This window comes from Schistocerca nitens, chromosome 1, assembly GCF_023898315.1.
Source record: "Schistocerca nitens isolate TAMUIC-IGC-003100 chromosome 1, iqSchNite1.1, whole genome shotgun sequence".
Taxonomy (NCBI): Eukaryota; Metazoa; Arthropoda; class Insecta; order Orthoptera; family Acrididae; genus Schistocerca; species Schistocerca nitens.
Genome location: NC_064614.1, coordinates 645,086,660 through 645,100,656, shown reverse-complemented (window position 1 = coordinate 645,100,656; position 13,997 = coordinate 645,086,660).

Genomic DNA, 13,997 nt, shown 5'->3' with positions numbered 1-13,997 from the left:
TAGGGATCTAAGGGACTAGTACCTAGCCTTCCAACACTCACCTACGGAAAAACATGACTGGGGGCAACGTCATTCTTACTTGCACAGTACGCTGAACAACTGGTGTTCACACAAAAAATGTAAAAGCCGTATGGCATTGTTGGCAGGAATATCCCACAGGGTTGCTGCAGCAGGCTGTCGGAAAGTGCGCTCTTCCTCTGCCCTCATTGGCTCCTTTCCTTGCAGATATGTGAGAGGTGAGTCGTATTTGTATTTGCAAAAAATGGCTCTGAGCACTACGGGACTTAACATCTGAGGTCATCAGTCCCCTAGAACTTCGAACTATTTAAACCTAACTAACCTAAGGACATCATACACATCCATGCCCGAGGCAGGATTCGAACCTGCAACCGCAGCAGCAGCGCGGTTCCGGACTGAAGCGCCTAACCGCTCGGTCACAACGGCCGGCTTGTATTTGCAGACTGTAGATGAGTGTCATAAATATGTGTGTAGTGTAGTGTTACGTATGTGTTGTAATGGCGATGAGAGAAGGGAGAGTGTGAAACCCGGTGCCAGCACATAGCCTACTCTCGAAAATAACCAAGAAGGCTGCCGAACTTAACGTCCACCTTCGACGGACGGATCACCCTCAAGAGTGTCCCATGCCATCGCTTCAGGACGCACTGCGGAGTGGTACGGAATTTAATCCGAGCCATTGGCGCCATCACCTATCCTCCCAACGTCGGCCAAATAAGGGCAGTGATAGTTTCTTCCACCAAGATTCGAACCGGCTTACCTCCGAGTCGAGCGTCACTGCACAGGCGTGCATTAGCGACCTTGGCTACGGCTGAAGGTACCGGTTCTGTGAAGGAAATCTTGTAAGTTGAGCGATCTGGCAACATTCCGGGAAGAGGACATATCGTGAAACTTGTATGAACGACTGGAAAAAAAGTTGTTTGGGGAATTTTGACGTTTCTGCACATAAATGAAACAGTGCTACGTGCATTTCTGAAGCTAGTATTCTGTTAGCTGTTTTGGTTTTTGCATAGAAAATTAAAAACCACAGTTTTTCATTATGAACAATTTTTCCACTCTGCAATCATTCCCTTTCGATTTTTGGTTAAAAGTGTCAATTGAAATAAACTTAGAGTCTTTATATCTCATAGCCCACATCGCTGTTTTATTATTAATTAACTGTCTTTTTAACATTCGTACAGCGGCTGGTCCCGGCGGAGGTTCGAGTACTCCCTCGGGCATGGGTGTGTGTGTTTGTCCTTAGGATAATTTATGTTAAGTAGTGTGTAAGCTTAGGGACTGATGACCTTAGCAGTTAAGTCCCATAAGATTTCACACACATTTGAACATTTGAACATTCGTGTAAGTTATTGGGCTCATTCGAAATTAACTGAAGGAACATACATAATTCTAGTATTTTGCTTCCTAAAATGCGCTCACTATGCAGGTGCAGTGTTGAACAGTCCATAGATTGTGGTCTACGGAAGGCTCAACGTGTTCCGTCAGCGGGCTGGCTGCCGTCTGTAATAAAAAAATTAAGAAACTCAGTGAAGTATTCCATGATGAACTTGAAAGAATGTCATGTGACGTCCGCACAGACCAAACGACGAAAAAAAAAGGTGGTTAGCATCGCTACCTCTAGATCACGGGGTCCCGGGTTAGATTCCCGGCCGCGTCGGGGCTTAGGGACTAGCTATTTCTGTTCTGCATATCATTTCTTCTCATCTTCATCACAAAGACGCGCAAGTCACCTATGAGCTATCACGCAGGAAAACTTGCACCACATGGGGTTTCCCAGCCAATAAAGCCATACGGTCATTTCATTTCGCCGAAGGACATTCGTTGCTACGTATGACATGCAGCTGACACTTCGAAAACGATAAATATCATAAAAGTTAATTATGTATGTATATATGTTCCACATCTTCTAAACCACTTGAACTATTTCAACTAAACGTGATACACATATCACTTACCGTTCTTGGAAAAAATCCCTGTGGGGCTAAAAACCACATGCCTATCAGAGAGGTGGCGTTGGGGGTGAGAGAGAAGCGTAGCTCACGATGCACACACGGTCAGACTATATTCATCCAATATATGAGAACGAACGCACCTAAGTGACTTGGAACCAACTTTACACATAATTTCAAAATTTTGCGAGACTTTTTTTCGCTGACACACCACACAAAATGATGAAAGGAAAAAAGTTTATTGTTTACTGCATGTTTTCTGTTCATGCAGTAAAAGTTCCACTTCAGGCATGACTCTCTAATTTATTACTTCTCTGCTACTAACTCTATTCGCAACACATCTTGCAGACTGTTTTCACATATACCAGTGAATGTTCTTGCAAAAATATGTCATGGACGACACATAGTTTAGGATATGTGACGTAATAAATACTCAGATTCGTGAAAAACAGCCGCATCATGCGTAACGTTTTAATTTATTACTTCTTTGCTACTAATTCTACTCGCAACATACAACGGAGACAGAATCCACATATACCACTGGCGTACTCGCAAAATGATACCGTTATACGACTCACAGTACAGGATATATGACGTCATAAACATTGAACTGCGGGAAAATGAAATTGCAGGACGTTAAATACAGTATATGTGGCATTTATCTACACGGACTAAGCCTTAGGTAAAAAGCTCCTCCCAAACCCCTGGAACTGGTACACAAATTACTTACTGCCTGCCTGGAAATAAATACTGTGGGAGTAAGAACCAGCAGCCTCCTATTGGAGTGGCGGTGGGGGGGGGGGGGGTGAGACACGGTTAGAGAGAAGGGTAAGAAGAGTTGGATAAATAGAGCAGGGAGGAGGAGATGGAGGGGGGAGGAGATTGATGAAGAAGAAGGAGATGGATATAGAGAGGGGAGGAATAGATGGACAGATTGAGAAGAGGAACAGACGGATATAGAGGAGGAACAGACTGTCAGAGCCATGGTCAGAACGGTCGCAGGTTCGAATCCTGCCTCGGGCATGGATGTTTGTGATGTCCTTAGGTTAGTTAGGTTTAACTAGTTCTAAGTTCTAGGGGACTAATGACCTCAGCAGTTGAGTCCCATAGTGCTCAGAGCCATTTGAACCATGGTCAGAAGGAGATGGACAGGGAGTGGGGGGTGGAGGTATTGGACAAAGGAGGGGGAAGAGATGAACAGAGAGGGTGAGAAGAGCACATGGACAGAGGGAAGGGAAAAGGAGGAGATGGATTAAGAGAAGATTGAAATAAATACACAGCTGGGCAATGCAGGGTCATGAAAGGGAAAGTATACCGCCCTCCGTTTCAAAGTAAATAGGCTTACTATTTGATCATACGCAGCACTCAATGAAATCGTGTTGAATTTAGTTGCTGCGTCGTGCGAGACTCATTCGTATGTGCTTTATAGTCACGTGGAGTCACATTAAAAACTGAACTTGCATTTACTTTTTAGCACTAAGAGTTAGTGACTTGTTTATATATACAGCACGTTCTAGGAGGACTAGTCGGTACCCAGGGCACGATCATTCAAAGCAAAAAGTCTAGTAAACATTTGCTCAAAAATGCATACCTTAAGAGATATGAACATTTGTTCATCTTCACTACACATATCTTCCATTGAACAAGTGCCCATAACTCTTAAGATATACATTTTAGAGCCCTTGTTTACTAGACTTTTTTTCTTTGAATGATTGTTGTGTAATATTCCTGAATAATGACCATTTAACCTGGGACATCCTGTATACGTTACATTCTGTTGTGAATAGTGCAGATTTCGGAGAGTAATTTTGCCTTATGCAAGACAACTTTGTTTTCACTTAGACATGTTTCGGCACATTCTGTGCTGTCTTCAGTGGGTTTGTTATCCTTCTGCAAAATTGTTACATGTTAACCTTTAAAGGAACTTTTGGTACAAAATATTTACATTTGTTAAATGAGCGACTATTGTCAAATACTTTTACGTTGATTTGCGTACAGTACAGAGTTCAGACATGTATTACTGAGATGAGGCATTGTATGATGTTCATATACGATACATCTGAAGTTTCTTATTTTTATAGTACATTTGGAATTCCTCGCCAGTTTTCTTCGCAAGGATGGAAATAAGAAGAACTGCATTATTACAAATTGTGAGATAAGTTTTCAGTCAACACTAACAACATCCTAGAAAAAATAATTTTTAAGTAGCTAGCAGTGTTTTATTATACTCGTAGCTGATAGATGCTTCTATACAAAAAAATAATTTATGGGGAACTGATCTGCCAGCAGCTCTGCTATTCTACAAACGGCGCCTCTTCACACTTGTAAGTAACAAACTGGAATAAACAAATCTGCTTTCTGACTGAAATGCATGAAAAAGCTAATAAATCGCCTTTTCGATTAAAAAAAAAAAAATTTGTAGTTTACTCAATCCAGCCGAAAGGTATAGGACGCAATGGTGGGGTTCAGTAGGAGAGCGATCAGTCACATACCGTTCACTAATAAATACATCGCTTCCTTTTGGAAACAGCCTGTCGAGTCATGTTGCCGATCCGCAGGAAACACACGTGATGAGCGAATGAGGACGTCCCACTAATGAAATCTATTAAACGAACTGTGTTATTCGGTGAATTTGACGACGAAGCGTGCCTCAAGAGCTAAATTTCGCGAGAGTACATACAGGGCCCGTTTAACGTCCTAGCGGTACAAGTGCCCGCTTGGGACGCCAAGCGAAGAAGGGCACCAGAGTCGCCGCAGTGCAATATTTGTGTACAGGTGTATCATAATTACTCGCGTAACGTGACACGGGTGAAATTACATGATGATACAACCAAAAACTTTCCAGAACATGGGACCGCTAACGAGCTGTCTGTGATGTATCTGCGAATGGGGAGGGGGGGGGGGGTGGTTACGAGCCGAAGTGCAGGAAATCCGTTGCCATTCAAAACAGCTCCAAGTCACGGCGGAAAGGATAACTACAGTTCCGGGTTTTAAAGAGGATCTTATACCATTCTTCCTTGAAAGAAGATAAGAATTATAAAGCTGGATAGCGATCAAGCAGCCTTCTCTCGAAAGTAGATCACAGAAGCTCAGTAATATTGAGATCAGCTGGCAATGGTGGCTAAGGGAATGCGACATTTATCCTCGTATTGAGAAAACCACTCATAGACGATGGAAACAGTGTGATCAGGAGTTGGAACACAGCATCATAATTGGGGAACAAACATTTGATGGATCTAAGCAGCCAAAACGGTCACATAATACTTGGCAGTCATGCGACGTTGCAGAATAACCATGGCACACGGAAAACCACTATGTGGCTGCCCAAGTCATCACTGAATCCCGCCATGTTTCACTCATCGGACGTAAACGCTGCCAGAATTTGGAAACAGTGTGAAACAAGATTCATCCAACCGAACGACTGTATTTCATAGCTCCATAGTCCACGTTTTCTTGGCTCCGGCACCATGTTTACGGGCAATGGCACCAATAATAAGAGGTTTTGGAATTGCAGCTCGTCCTGCAATGCCCTCCTTCTGGAGCTCCCTTCGTGTTGTTTTTGCGCTAACGGGATTTGCGAGTGCGGCATTCTGTTCTGCAGTGACTTTTGCAGCTGTCGTCCTCTTCGTTTTCGTCACAGTTCTCTTCAATGACCGTCCGTCTCGATCAGTCAATACGCTCTCCTCCGTGGTTTTGAGTCAGTGGGTGGTTTTCTCGCTTTCCCTCTATCCGGTATAAATCTTCGATGCCATGCCTCCTGAAACAGCGTGCCGGCCGCTGTGGCCGAGCGGTTCTAGGCGCTTCAGTCCGGAACCGCGCGACCGCTACGGTTCAGGTTCGAATCCTTCCTCGGGCATTGATGTGTGTGATGTCCTTAGGTTCGTTAGGTTTAAGAAGTTCTAAGTCTAGGGGACTCATGACCTCAGATGTTAAGTCCCATACTGCTCAGAGCCATTTTTTTGAAACATCGTACACTTGGCCGGCCGCGGTGGTCTAGCGGTTCTGGCGCTGCAGTCCGGAACCGCGGGACTGCTACGGTCGCAGGTTCGAATCCTGCCTCGGGCATGGGTGTGTGTGATGTCCTTAGGTTAGTTAGGTTTCAGTAGTTCTGAGTTCTAGGGGACTTATGACCTAAGATGTTGAGTCCCATAGTGCTCAGAGCCATTTGAACCATTTTTTTTTTTTGAGCCATCGTACACTTCGGCTACATTGACTACGGAAGGACCCGCCACAAAAACAACAACAATTTTCCCACGTTCGAATTCACCTAGCTCGAAGATAATGCAGTTACAACTACAGAGAACACTGTTCTGGCCACGGTTGACTCTTGCATCATATTCAGGGCGTTGCACAGGTGTCGTTCGTGGGCAAATACAGCAGCATCGGCTGCAGGGTAGGGTAGCATCTTCATTTATGTTCAAGCATGCATTGTGTTTTCATATTTTTGTTCAACCCCTGCACACCATTATCATACACCGCACACAGACGTTTATGGATGTTCACCATTGTCTCTTTTTGCGCAACCAAGTTACAGCACGTTGTCCATAACGATTATCTTCCTAGATGCCATTTCCCACTCAGGTTCTGCTGTCTCTCTGCATTTTTGGACATTTCACACACGACCATAAGAAATATAAAATTGAAGCATTTAAATGCACATTTTCTTGTATATTTTAACAAAACTGTGGCATTATTTGCTGAACGACCTTCGTGTATTAACGTGCAACTGTTATTCTTCTCTATATTATAAACTGTGGCAATGTCTAGCCCAAGTAATGACAGGAATGTTAAAACTACCACAATGGTAGACCAAGCAATTTCTGATTGTACCGGACAAAACAAATACCAGAGAAATTTTCCTTAATAGGCAAATATGGACAACCCATGATACAAATGGGACGAAAATAACATGAAGGAAACCTTAGAAAAAAGAGTCAGACGTCTTGACATTCAGGGAAGCGAGTGAGAAATATTCAGTTCCGAGTGGTACATTAGCTGGTAGACTACTTGTTTCGGGAAAATAAAGAGATAGTCATGAAGCATGTTTTACGAAATTACAAGCTTTTCCGAGAACATTTAGTGATGAACAGGAAACAGTATTGTACGATCAGTGAAATCCCAGAAAAAGACTGCATTAAACGCCATATTTGTGACTGTTGGGCCCATGAAAATTGTGTCCATACGGAGCTGAACAGTCTTTACGAGTGACAAATGTTTCACTGAAGGCTAGCCTAAGATTTTGATTTAGGCCTATTCTGTTCAAAACTTGAAATTTATAATATTATTATAAAGTTTTGCTCATCTGAGTCAACTTTCTCCCGACACGGAAACTTTGAAACATGAAACTGAAACGTAAAAAAAAACTCATTTTTGTTACGAAAAGAGATCAATTACCGGCAATAGTAAGTAACATCGATGCTCCTACGTATGATACAGTACAACGTCTTCCTTCCTTGCTGAGACCGCTGGTGGGGAAAATGTTCACTTCACAAACGTAACTTTGCCGATTTAAGCAATAGACTGGGGGGCTCTTACTTTAAGCATTTCGAACTGATTAGTTAACTCTGATATAATTTCATTTTTAAAGTCCCGTACGTCAGTCGGTAAAAAATTGAACCCTTATAGAATCACTTTGCTGTACGTCTGTTTGTCTTTCTGTCCGCCTGTTAAAACCATTTTCCTAGGAAACGAGTAGGCTTAAAAAGTTGAAATTTATGTCAAATGCTAAAGTCTAGGGTCCCTTTGCGGTATAAATGAGTCAAGCTTCTAAGACCATGCAGTCAAAAGCTACGGACATTTACGTTACATATTTTGATACTCGAAAACTCACTCATCAAGACCTATAGGACAATTACCTTTGGCCTAGAATCATAAAATTCGGCAAGACGCAAGATTACACAGTACAAGTAATGACAAAAATCCGAAAAGTGTTCTTTTGTAATTATATCAATCACAAAAATTATTTCTTTGTCATTTGTTGTCTGACTTGAAACTTAACATTAAAACAGTCTCATAAGCCTTGAAATTTTCAGGACCGATGTCTTGCCAGTATCAGTGTCGGTAACAGACAAAAATCGAGATTCTCTATTCTCGGGATAGATGAACTGTTGTATACATAAGTAAGTTTGCACAGAACTCTCAGAGTGCGAGTCCTCCTCGCATCTGGCCAATTTCTTACAAGGCTCTGTCTCGCAGAGTCTTTGGCACTAATTGGAGCAAATTTCAGATCGACATCACTGCTTTGTTTCGGCACGCTCTTTCTTCAATCTATTTCGGGTTCAGCCAAGACTTTTTCAAAACACCGAGGAGGTCTTTCTCCCCACATGGACAACTTTTTGCATGGAGATCTTGGAGGAGACAGCGTTAGAATCAACGGTCCTTTATTTTGGAGATATGTGGACGATAATTTTATAGTGCGACATCATGTGGAAGATGAATTAATACGGTTTTTCCATAATCTCAAGTCCATTCGTAAGATTATTCAGTTCACTAAGTAAACAGATAGAATTAGTTGTCTATCGATCTTCCACGTATTTCTTAAGTGGATGGGTCCCTGCGGCATTCAGTTCATCGAAATCCCACTCTTAAACGATATGCATCAGTTGTCATCACCAGTTGCGAACTACACTCCTGGAAATTGAAATAAGAACAGCGTGAATTCATTGTCCCAGGAAGGAGAAACTTTATTGACACATTCCTGGGGCCAGATACATCACATGATCACACTGACAGAACCACAGGCACATAGACACAGGCAACAGAGCATGCACAATGTCGGCACTAGTACAGTGTATACCCACCTTTCGCAGCAATGCAGGCTGCTATTCTCCCATGGAGACGATCGTAGAGATGCTGGATGTAGTCCTGTGGAACGGCTTGCCATGCCATTTCCACCTGGCGCCTCAGTTGGACCAGCGTTCGTGCTGGACGTGCAGACCGCGTGAGACGACGCTTCATCCAGTCCCACACATGCTCAATGGGGGACAGATCCGGAGATCTTGCTGGCCAGGGTAGTTGACTTACACCTTCTAGAGCACGTTGGGTGGCACGGAATACATGCGGACGTGCATTGTCCTGTTGGAACAGCAAGTTCCCTTGCCGGTCTAGGAATGGTAGAACGATGGGTTCGATGACGGTTTGGATGTACCGTGCACTATTCAGTGTCCCCTCGACGATCACCAGTGGTGTACGGCCAGTGTAGGAGATCGTTCCCCACACCATGATGCCGGGTGTTGGCCCTGTGTGCCTCGGTCGTATGCAGTCCTGATTGTGGCGCTCACCTGCACGGCGCCAAACACGCATACGACCATCATTGGCACCAAGGCAGAAGCGACTCTCATCGCTGAAGACGACACGTCTCCATTCGTCCCTCCATTCACGCCTGTCGCGACACCACTGGAGGCGGGCTGCACGATGTTGGGGCGTGAGCGGAAGACGGCCTAACGGTGTGCGGGACCGTAGCCCAGCTTCATGGAGACGGTTGCGAATGGTCCTCGCCGATACCCCAGGAGCAACAGTGTCCCTAATTTGCTGGGAAGTGGCGGTGCGGTCCCCTACGGCACTGCGTAGGATCCTACGGTCTTGGCGTGCATCCGTGCGTCGCTGCGGTCCGGTCCCAGGTCGACGGGCACGTGCACCTTCCGCCGACCACTGGCGACAACATCGATGTACTGTGGAGACCTCACGCCCCACGTGTTGAGCAATTCGGCGGTACGTCCACCCGGCCTCCCGCATGCCCACTATACGCCCTCGCTCAAAGTCGTCAACTGCACATACGGTTCACGTCCACGCTGTCGCGGCATGCTACCAGTGTTAAAGACTGCGATGGAGCTCCGTATGCCACGGCAAACTGGCTGACACTGACGGCGGCGGTGCACAAATGCTGCGCAGCTAGCGCCATTCGACGGCCAACACCGCGGTTCCTGGTGTGTCCGCTGTGCCGTGCGTGTGATCATTGCTTGTACAGCCCTCTCGCAGTGTCCGGAGCAAGTATGGTGGGTCTGACACACCGGTGTCAATGTGTTCTTTTTTCCATTTCCAGGAGTGTATGTGTGTGCTTAAAGTAGTTGCACACAATGCTCATACAGCCACGGTTCCGGATAGTAGTTTGCCCAAAGAGCTCGCGCACCTAAATAAAGTGTTCAGAGTAAGTAGATACGCCAGTCAGCAGACTAACAGGACACTTCCTGTAGAACCAAAAACCTAGAAATGGATGAAGAATAATCACTAACTTTCCTTCGGTTTGTTGGCAATTGTACGTTCAAGGTGGCCAGAACATTCCGTAAATCACAGCTTAAAGAGATTTTAAGCTCACGATCTAAGATTATAGATCTCTAGCTATTGCAGATAGCTACAATTTACAATATACTTCGTGGCATGGCAGTAGCGCTCGGAAATGCTACATCACCAGTTTAATAAACTCAAAGACCATAATTTGTTGAAATATCTGAAAATTCATTTATGTAATGAACAAAAAATATCTGCCTGCTCCAGATTCCACGAGCGGAGAAGCACCTCCCTATTGCCGCCCAACTCCACACCACCCCCCAACGCCCCCTCCCCCCATCCCTCTTACGGACGCCAACACTGCATGGAGTCCACCAAATCATCTTACAAAACTATTCGACTACATAATTTTATCCACGTTGCTAATTAAATCACTCGCCACACGTCTGAAATACGACCCCAGAGTGTTCATGGCGTTATTCTGCTGTTAATAATTACCTCGCGGACAAAGGCGACAGAGAAATTCGGGCGCCGTGTTCGGTTGCTAATTCGTGCCACTACAGTCTTGCGATCAAATAACTCGGAAGACTTAGTTAACTTTCCTTCGTAACTTCGAGAATTATAGGGAGATGTAGCAATCAAACGACTGTTCTAACTGGATTGTATGGTCTATGAGTCCGGAGACATACCACCAGACTTTCGGAAAAATGTCATCCGAAAGACGGCTAATATGCAACATGTACAAGAACCAAGAGCAAAAGAACGGAGCAGTCGGATTAAAATTGGTTTATGACAGTGATGCCATCTTTCGCCCCTATTGTTCAATCGATAAGTAGGAGAAGCAATGACAGAAATAAAAGAAAGTTTCAGGAGTAGGATTAAAATTCACGTTGAGAATCTATCAGTGATAACATCTGCTGGTGATATTGCTAACCTCAGTGAGAGCGAGGAAGAATTATAGGACATTCTTCCAAGACATACTGAATCGAATCAACTATCTACCGAGCACAGAATATGTACTGAGAGTAAACAGGAGAGAAACTGGAAAAGACCAAATGAAAGAATTCTGTTACCATGGAAACAAAATAACATATAGCGGATGCAACAAAGAGGACATAAAAAGCATACTTACATTGATAAAGAGGGTACTCGCGGCCAAAAGAAGTTTACTATAATAAGAAATAGGCCTTAATTTGGGGAAGAAATTTTTCAGAATGTACATTTGGAGCAGAGCATCCATGGAAGTGAAACATGAATTGGTGAGAAAACCGGAACAGAAGAGAATCGAAGAGTTTGAAACGTGGTGCTACAGAGGGTTTTTGAAAATGTTGTTGTTGTTGTTGTTGTTGTTGTTGTTGTGGTCTTCAGTCCTGAGACTGGTTTGATGCAGCTCTCCATGCTACTCTATCCTGTGCAAGCTTCTTCATCTCCCAGTACCTACTGCAACCTACATCTTTCTGAATCTGCTTAGTGTATGCATCTCTTGGTCTCCCCCTACGATTTTTACCCTCCACGCTGCCCTCCAATACTAAATTCGTGATCCCTTGATGCCTCAGAACATGTCCTACCAACCGATCCCTTCTTCTGGTCAGGTTGTGCCACAAACTCCTCTTCTCCCCAATCCTATTCAGTACCTCCTCATTAGTTACGTGATCTACCCATCTAATCTTCAGCATTCTTCTGTAGCACCACATTTCAAAAGCTTCTATTCTCTTCTTGTCCAAACTATTTATCGTCCATGTTTCACTTCCATACATGGCTACACTCCATACAAATACTTTCAGAAAAGACTTCCTGACACTTAAATCTATACTCGATGTTAACAAATTTCTCTTCTTCAGGAACGATTTCCTTGCCATTGCCAGTCTACATTTTATATCCTCTCTACTTCGACCATCATCAGTTATTTTGCTCCCCAAATAGCAAAACTCCTTTACTAATTTAAGTGTCTCATTTCCTAATCTAATACCCTCAACATCACGCGACTTAATTCGACTACATTCCATTATCCTCGTTTTGCTTTTGTTGATGTTCATCTTATATCCTCCCTTCAAGACACCATCCATTCCGTTCAACTGCTCTTCCAAGTCTTTTGCTGTCTCTGACAGAATTACAATGTCATCGGCGAACCTGAAAGTTTTTATTTCTTCTCCATGGATTTTAATACCTACTCCGAATTTTTCTTTTGTTTCGTTTACTGCTTGCTCAATATACAGATTGAATAACATCGGGGAGAGGCTACAACCCTGTCTTACTCCCTTCCCAACCACTGCTTCCCTTTCATGTCCCTCGACTCTTATAACTGCCATCTGGTTTCTGTACAAATTGTAAATAGCCTTTCGCTCCCTGTATTTTACCCCTGCCACCTTTAGAATTTGAAAGAGAGTATTCCAGTCAACATTGTCAAAAGCTTTCTCTAAGTCTACAAATGCTAGAAACGTAGGTTTGCCTTTCCTTAATCTTTCTTCTAAGATAAGTCGTAAGGTCAGTATTGCCTCACCTGTTCCAGTATTTCTACGGAATCCAAACTGATCTTCCCCGAGGTCGGCTTCTACTAGTTTTTCCATTCGTCTGTAAAGAATTCGCGTTAGTATTTTGCAGCTGTGGCTTATTAAACTGATTGTTCGGTAATTCTCACATCTGTCAACACCTGCTTTCTTTGGGATTGGAATTATTATATTCTTCTTGAAGTCTGAGGGTATTTCGCCTGTTTCCTACATCTTGCTCACCAGATGGTAGAGTTTTGTCAGGACTGGCTCTCCCAAGGCCGTCAGTAGTTCCAATGGAATGTTGTCTACTCCGGGGGCCTTGTTTCGACTCAGGTCTTTCAGTGCTCTGTCAAACTCTTCACGCAGTATCGTATCTCCCATTTCATCTTCATCTACATCCTCTTCCATTTCCATAATATTGTCCTCAAGTACATCGCCCTTGTATAGACCCTCTATATACTCCTTCCACCTTTCTGCTTTCCCTTCTTTGCTTTTGAAAATAGGGTGCACTAATAAGAAATGAGTAGGTTCTCCTCAGAATCCATGAGGAAAAAAACATATGGAAAACACCGACAAGAAGAAGGGACAGGACACCAGGACAAGCGTTAAGAAATGAGGAAATAACTTCCATGGTACTGTAAAGAACTGTAGAGGGTAAAAACTTTAAAGGGATACAGTTATTGAAATGCCAGGTGGTTAAAATTAAAATACAGCTACTCACGGAGATTCAGTGTCGGCTGTAATTATCGTATGGCAGCGAAACTAGGTAGATATGCTAGTGCGTTATGCGGAACCAATTGATGCTGGAAAACGAATTACTGTATTTCCTACTGTGACCACCAGGTGCCAGTCTGGCGCTGTATAAAGTTTGTACAACGGTATGACATCCAAACTGTCACTTGACAAGCCATAACTCACGTTATGGCTATCAAAAAGAGAGACCATGCGGTATTAGTGAAACTGTCGTAAGTGAACGGCAACAATTACAGTGCATTGAGAGAGTATCGCCTACTGAAAGGTCTTAGGAGAGGCCCGATATTAAGTGGTTTACAGTAGTTGATGACGAAATTCCAAAACACGGGTGAGCCTGGTGTGGCACCTGGAGGAAGAATGCCTCCTATCCCAGTGGTAGTCACTGACGAGGTTGCTGTTGTTGTAACTATGGAGCACGTGGCCCGCGTATTGCTAGAGCTCGTTTAGTGCCACGAGAATTGTCTATCCCACGGTCAACAGACTGGAAAGTATTGCCGTCTATTTTAACCGATATCCGTGCAGCAACTGAAGCTCATGATCCACAGCAACGTTCTGAATCTGCTCT